This window comes from Heterocephalus glaber, unplaced genomic scaffold (assembly GCF_053883595.1).
Source record: "Heterocephalus glaber isolate CG9 unplaced genomic scaffold, H.glaber_assembly_v1.0 deba00001564, whole genome shotgun sequence".
NCBI classification, from domain to species: Eukaryota; Metazoa; Chordata; class Mammalia; order Rodentia; family Bathyergidae; genus Heterocephalus; species Heterocephalus glaber.
The window spans coordinates 3,090,274-3,098,287 of NW_028258351.1; the positions used below are offsets into that span (position 1 = coordinate 3,090,274).

Here is an 8,014-nt window from a genome sequence, read left to right on the forward strand (position 1 = left end):
GCCTCCTGAGTGCTGGAATTACAGGCATTCGCTACCACACCTGGCTAGATTCACCAGTTATTAATGTCTTACCATATCTATCTATTTATCTATATTTTTTGCTGTATGACTTGAGTAACATCCATTTTCTCAAAGTTGTTGGTGAGTACATACATGTTCCTTATATTCTGAGTCTCTATTTTTACATATTTTATGAGTATTATTTCTACTCAAAACTTAACATGCATAAGGCCCTTGGTTCAATACATAGCACTACATTAAAAAAAAAAAGTCTGAGGGCTAGGGATATACCTCAGTGGCACCGCACCTGCCTGGCAAGTGCAAGGTCCTGAGTTCAATTTCCGTACCATTTTTAAAAAGTCTGAATAGTAATGTACAAAATAATGTCCAAGTATTTAAATATATGTAAGAAAAAATGTCAAGGCAAAGGCTTAAATTCTGATTGTGGCTTTGAGGATGAGTGAGATTTTCTGGTAGTAGTAGTTCTTCTTTTGGTAACTTTATAAATAGAATGAATTTATTTATGCATTTATTTGTTTGTTTATTTCATTTGTTGAGATAGGGTCTCACTACTGAATTGAGGCTGGCTTTAAACGATGAAGCCCAGGCTAGTCTCAAACTCTGGAGCGCCTCCTGCCTCAGTCTCCCCAGTACTGGAATTATAGATGTGCACCACCGCGTCCAGCAACTAATAGAAATTTTTTTGTATTTTTAGAAATAATTTATTAAAGAGACAAGGAGTGAGCATGTTACTCAGTGGTAGAGTGCTTGCCTAGCATTTGCAAGGTCCTCAGTTTGATCTCCAGTGCTGCAAGAAACAAAACAAAACAAAAACCAAACAAAAATCAAAATAGAAGTAGGAGGGCTGGGGATTTAGGTCAGTAGTTCTGGCACCTGCCTCACAAGTGCAAGGTCCCGAGTTCGATCCCCAGTACCAAAAAAAAAAAAAAGTAGGAATCCTCATCATTAAAATTAAGATGCCGCTGGGGCTGGGGATTTAGTTCAGTGGTTTTGCCGCCTGCTGCGCAAGCGCAAGGACCCGAGTTCAATCCCCGGTACCAAAGAAAAAAAAAATTAAGATGCTGCTATACCATCAACTAGGGCAATTTATTCACTTAATAGGTGCAATATTTGACTCTGAGCTTACTGGCACTTCAGACAAAAGAAAAACAACAGAAAGGAAATAAAGGCGTCCTTGGTAAATTGGAATTCACAGGTCTAACGAGGCAAGGGTAGGACATTTCTGAAGAAGGAATTGCATGAATAACAAGACAGTGCCTTTTAAGAAAATGACCACTTGCCGGGGATTTAGCTCAGTGGTTCTGCTACCTGCCTCGAAAGTACAAGGTCCCGAGTTCCATCCCCTGGACCAAAAAAAAAAAAAAGAAAATGACCACTAATTTAAGGTGGTGAGAGCTTTGATTTTGAAAGGAGAGAAAGGAATTTCAAATGTATAAAGCCAGGCATGGTGGCACATGCCTGTAATCCCAGCACTTGGGAGGCTGAGGCAGGAGCATTGGCGTAATAAATACAAGGCCAGTCTGGGCTACATAAATGAGTTGAAGGCCAGCCTGAACTACACAGTGAGACCCTGTCTCACAAAACAGAACAAAAAAAGTAGGCTGAAACCAAATTGTCTCAGGGATGGAGCTGAATCCTGAGATGCTAGGATGAGGTCTCAACTTTCATATCCTCAGGGCAGAAAACAGATTATGCAGTTTTAAACAGAATATGGTGGCACATACCTGTCATCCTAGCACTTGGGAGGCTGAGGCAGGAGGATCACTACAAATTTGAGATCAGCCTGGGCTACTTAGCAAGACCCTGTTTAAAACAAAACCCAATCAACCAAACCAAAAAAGATTATACAGTCTCAAGAGAGAAATTAATCCTTCCCATAGTCAACTCAGCTCTTTCTCAAATGAGGTCATGGAGACTAGATTTTCCCTTGGCCTCTGAATGCTCCCACAGTAGACCTCTGAATAACCTCTCCCTGCCTCAGTCCCTGACATCAAAGTCCACATAGCTAGCTGGGCATCTGAGAGCTTCGTGCTGGGGGAACAGCTTTTCATCAGAATGAGTCCTGGTGTGACAAGCAGGCCTTAGTCCCTTCGCTCCTTAAACTTCTGTCCTTCATTGCTGTAGGATGTGCCAAGGGGGTCAGAACTGACACAGTAGCTCCACAGCACTAGCTACCCAGGTCATTATCTATTTCTCCCCTCCCTCCATCGGTACTACCCCCCATCCAGTGCCCTCACTACCTCTACCTACCCTAAGGCAGGATTCAGACTTGGACATTTTCTACTTTGTTCAAAAATCATGCTGACATCAATAGTTGAAGCAGATTCCACACCTGTATAAAAAGTCACTTCTGCTTGGCTCATCCTTCCCTCCTTCCATTAGATAAATGGCTGGTCATACACTGACACAGGCTGGCTAGATGGCCTCTGTTACAGACTACATTTTATTTTAAGCACAAGTCCAAGAAAAGATTACCAATCCTTTATTGGCAAAGGGATTTATTAGTTAGCAAATGTACCTCACATTAAGTATCCATTTCCACTTAGCTCTTGGGTGTTTTTGTTTGTTTGTTTTTGTTTTATTTTTAGACAGGGTCTCCCTATATAGTCCGAGTTGGCCTTGAACTCACTATGTAGCCCAGGCTGACCTCAAACTCATGGCGATCCTCCTGCCTCAGCCTCCTGAGTGCTGGGATTACAAGTGTGCATTACCACACCCAGCCTTCTTGGGTTCTATTTGAAGCTGAAATAGATGATAAATAAGTGAACAGATTATCCAGATAAATTCATACCTGCTATGAAGAAGATGAATAAATCAAGGTGATCAATGTGCGTGTGTGTGTGTGTGTGTGTGTGTGTGTGTGTGTGTGTGTGTGGTGGCTGCTTTAGGTAGTCAGACGCTTTGAGGAAGTGACAGCTGAACTGAGGTTTGAATGACAAGAGTTGAATGACAAGAAGGTGCCAGCCACCTGACCTGAAGTTAGAGAAGCAAAGTTCCTGACAGAGGGAAGGGCTACTGCAAAGGGCCTAGGACAGGGGTGGGCTGATTTGTCTGGGACACAGAGAGCACGCCAAGTCTGGCAACAGCATATTGAAGATGAAAGAGGGAAAAAATGGGAATGGATGTCACCCTACTTAACCCAATAATAGGGGGGGATTTCTGAGTTCAATCTCTAGTACTAAAAAAAAAAGGTTAAAGACAATACTTTTTTTTTCAGTACTGGGGGGCATTGAACCCAGGACTTTCAGATGAGCTACATCCCTATCTCTCTTTAATTTTTTTTTTTTTGAGACAGGGTCCCAAATTGCCCAGGCTGGGCTCAAACTTGCAATCCTCTTGCCTCATTTTCCCAAAGTACTGGGATTATAAATTTGTGCCTGTTTTTAAATTACCAAGAGAATAAATGAACCTCAGGATACTTTGTTTCTCACTTGTCTACTAAGGAATACAGACTGGGTTCACTTGAAAGCAGAGCCTGAGACAGGAATGGAGTGAAGGTTACTGGAAGGTGACTGGGGAGAAGCTGAGCAGAGAGAAATGGGCCAAGGTGAAAAATCACACAAATGTCACAACCTGGGTTGTTGTTGTGGGCAACACAGGGACTCCTGAATAACTATGAAATCAGGGCAACCCAAAAAGTCTTTCTGAAGGACAGGAAGCTGAAGCCTCACCCATTCCCATCTACCCTGGAGTAGAGGTTGCCTGGTTGCTGTACTTGCCTTGGTTCTAGCGGACTTGCTAAGGGTCTCTGGGCAGAATACCCGAGATCCTTGCATATATTCACAATCAGTGTCAGGGGCAGCTGCCTCTGAGCACCTATGAACGGTCCCCCACAATCATGTCTGGTGTGTGTGTATGTGTCGGGAGTTTTGCTAGGTTGCCCAGGCTGGGCTTACTCTTGCAATCCTCCTGACTCAGCCTCCTAGAGTGCTGGGATTACAGGTATGTGCCACTATTTTCTACTACAACTTCGTGTGTGTGTGTGTGTGTGTGTGTGTGTGTGTGTGTGGTGAGTACTGAACCCAGAGCTTCTGGCATGCTCTCCATGTTCTCTGCCACACCTCTCCCCACCTCGTAGCTTCTGATGGATATTTATTTGTGTTCACAGCAGTGAAATTCAAACACACAGATAGGGAGAAATGTTCTCTTCCACCAAACCAAGGATAGAGCAACACAAGAAACAGAAAAGGGCTGTGAGGGGTCTCTGTAAAGGTGCAGTCACAGATACTCTGAAGCTCCAAGTATTTGCCCAAGTTTCAGGTAACCTTTCTCTTTAAATTCATAAATTGGATTCAGTTTTGCCCTGACATTTCTCACAGAAATTTCAAGGATCGTGTCAGTAAGTGTTCTGTGTTTAAGATTTCTTGGTTTACAGCTACAAATTCCATATGATGAATATGATCATTATGTAGATCTAAAATGCACCAATGAAATCAATTAAATTTTTGGGGGGAGTACCTGGGATTGAACTCAGGACCTTGTGCTTGTGAGGCAGGCACCTGCACCACTGAGCTAAATTCCCAGCTGAAAATTAATTTTAGCTTTGCTGAAAAGCTTTTCAGAGTTTTTAATCACCGTCTCCTTTTTGGGACAGGAAGGTAGGTTTATTGGTGAGCATGATTAAAGAGGGTACACCAGCATGGAAGCCTTCCTGAGGGGAGGACCCACCCTCGTCCAGGGGACTATCAACAGGGAGGTGTCTGACCACACAGCCATCAGGAATGGGCCACTTGTCAGCCACCATGTCTTCAAATATATCTGCACTAAACCTGGTCAAGCTCTGCTTCTTTAAGATGTGGATCTTCCTGCCGCGGGGGAACTTGAACTTGTACCTGCTTAAGGCCACAGCTACATGCTCCTTGTTCTGAAACGTGGTATGAATGGACAAGGGGACTTGGCCAATATGATTCCCGGCCACCGTGCCCTAGGACTTCCCAAAGTCACCCCGCATACCTCTCTAGAGCCTAGACTAGGAGCAGCCCCAGATCAGAGAGACAAACACCGGGTGGAAAAGGCTGTCTCCCTCGGTCCTAGGGGTAGCTCATGCCAGCAACCGGCTGCTACGCTAGAGGCATCGCTGCACACAGCGCCCCCCTGAGGAAAAGAAACTCTGACGGCTTAATTGGCTGCAGATAATTGCTGCTCTTAGGGGTGGGGAGAAAGGTGTGTGTGTGTGTGTGTGTGTGTGTGTGTGTGTGTGTTCCCAGTAATAAGGCACCTATTGAGTTTTCGTATGACGTATGGGATTTTGGTTGAGTGATTTTTCTGCTGGGGATTAAGTATTCCATGTGGATGGATAATAAGCACACTAATTACTAACTTCGCATCACTGCTTAGCATCTGAACCATTGTTTCACATATTTTCCCCAAATATTCTGCCATTATGGAAGCTAACAATTTGGACGGCGTGATAAGATGAATTGGAACAAAGAACATTTTCATCTTAATGAAGATATCGTGATTAATTTGGAGTTAGAGAAGCAGAAAAGGTGGTGGGGTCGTCACATTTTGCCTGATTTCCATAACCAAGGGGCTCCAATTGGCGGGAACTCCTGGGCACCCTTTAGTAATTAATCACCCAGGGACTGCTGTGGCTCCTTGTTACGATGCTAATGGTACTAGTTCTGGCCACCAGAGGGCGTTTCCAAAATAGAATGCAGAAAATTAGGCTGCAAAACGTGCTCTTGCCTAACCCAGGAATGATACAAAATTAGAAAGTTGATATCTAGCTTCAGAGAGGGGTGTCCTTTATGAAAAAACCATCCTCTTTAAAATGCTGTTAGTAGAGAAGAAAGATACTACATATTGTCAGGATGTAAGAGATTTCTGTTGTCACCCCTGAGAGAGCTACAGATTCAGGTGTCACCTGGGCTCGCAGTGGAATTTTAAATATAGCAGTAGCAGAGGACGGGGTAGGAAATCAGAATGTGAGGGAGAAGGGGGGTCTAATAGGAAGAAGGCTGCATTGTCGTAAGTAAAAGGGACATACGAAAAATCCTTTATGGGGCCGGGGATTTAGCTCAGTGGTTCCGGCGCCTGCCTCTCAAGCGCAAGGACCCGAGTTCAATCCCTGGTACCAAAAAAAAAAAAAAAAAATCCTTTACTTAGATACAACAGTCTTGAAAAATAGAGAGGCTGTCTGGAACCCAGGAGTCAAATTGCTCGAATATGAAGTAGCTGGTTGTCCCCCAGAGAAGGCCAAAGTCCAGCGAAATGTTAAAAGATACCCCATGAAAGCACCAGGAATAAAGAGCAGGGCTGGATCCGGGGTGAGGTGAATGAGGCATTCATGTGCCCGAAGGGTCCTGCACATGCAGGTGTGTATAAAATACAACTAATTTTTTTGAGACGGTGTCTTGCTATGGAGTTTAGGCCGGCTTTGAACTCACAGCAATCCTCCTGCCTCAGCCTCCCAAGTGCTGGGATTACAGGCTTATACCACCACACCTGGTTTAAAATATAACATTTTACAATTCAATTTTTTTTCAATCAAACCCAGCCTCGTACTTACTAGACAAGCATTCTACCCCCAGCCCCTTATCTATTTTCTTAATATTTTTTCCTTTACAATTCATAAAAGAGATTTTTAATTGAAGAATCAAAATTTTACCAACCTTCATTTCTGACATTCCACGGCGATGTCCCCACCCTCCACCTGTTTTCCCAAAGCAACGAGAGAATCAGAACTAATTCTAGGTTGTGAAGAAGCAAGCTCTTCTGGGAGAAAGAACAACAAAATCTGATGATGATCTGGAGGATTAGGAAATAGACATTAGTATTTGAAATTTTATATCCCACCCCCACACAAAGAAAGACATGGTACTTACAGCGTGCTTAGGGTGTTCCTGTGCATCTGAGGGAAGCAGCAGTGTTGAGATCCGTGAAGCGGAAACCAGAAAGCACCACAAAAGGTCGCTTCTGATGCTGGCCTGGGTGCTGGGCTGATGGTGGAAAGCTCGATCTTCGAGAACCGCAAGAAGGCGCTGGTGAAGAGGAAGTTTTTCAGACCTCAAACTCGTTGATTTCATATCTCATTATAGAAAATCCAGCGCAAGAATTGGAAAAGCGTGTTATGAAAATAATTGTAAGTGCTGGTAGTATCCTAGGCTCTGTGGCAAATTATCACAAGTTTCTTTAAACAACAGGAATGGATCCTCTTACAGTGCTGGAGAGTGAAAGTCCACAACTAGGGGGTCAACAGGGCCATGCTCTCAAAGGTTGTGGGAGAACATTCTTCCTTTCCTTTCCTTCCGCTCCCCTCCCTTTCCTTTCTTCTCGGAGGCTGGGGTGCCCAACGTCAGGTGCCGGCAGGTGGTGTCAGGTGCGGGCTTACAGACCCCGGCCTCTCCCAGTACCCTCATTCGGCAGGGAGCTGAGAGGGTGTGCAGGCCCTTCCTGGCCTCTCTGCACCTCCTGGTAGTTGCTGGGAATCGGGCACTCCTTGTTTTGTAGAAACGTGACTCTGACCTGTTTCTATCGTCGCATGGTGTTCTCGCGGTGTCTCTATGTCTCTGTCTAAATTTACTCTTCTTACTGTGACAACGGCCCCCGGAGAAGGGCCTAGAACCACCTCACCTTGACTCTATTACATTTGGTTCTAAGTTAGGTAACATTTTGTATACTGGGAGATAGGATTGCAACATATCTTTTGGGGAGTACAATGCAACCTTAACATTCCTTAGAAGTAGAGAAAAAGTATAGTAGCTCAGTGCTAATGTAAACAACTTCATTAATACTGTTAGGTAAACAGTGATGACCCAGTAAAGAACATAGTGGGGTGGCTGGGGGTGCAGAGGGGGTGTGAGAATGGCTGAGTAGTGGCTACAGCAACAGAGGCTCAGAGCTGGCGAGGGTGTCGAGTCCTAGCTGAGTAGGGAGGGTTCCCAGGCTCGGGCAGGGGACTGCAGGGTGTAGGAACTTGCTGTGATTATTCTCAGAGCTCAGGAACTTGGGTGGCTCAGGAGGGGCAGATAGGGATCAGACCTATCAAATA

At 44.5% G+C, this 8,014-nt stretch overlaps 1 pseudogene; it reads right to left on the reverse strand.

Moving 5' to 3' along the window:
- Positions 1-5,034: 5,034 nt before the first annotated feature.
- LOC147823781 (small nucleolar RNA SNORA70) lies at positions 5,035-5,153 on the reverse strand (annotated as a pseudogene).
- Positions 5,154-8,014: the final 2,861 nt, after the last annotated feature.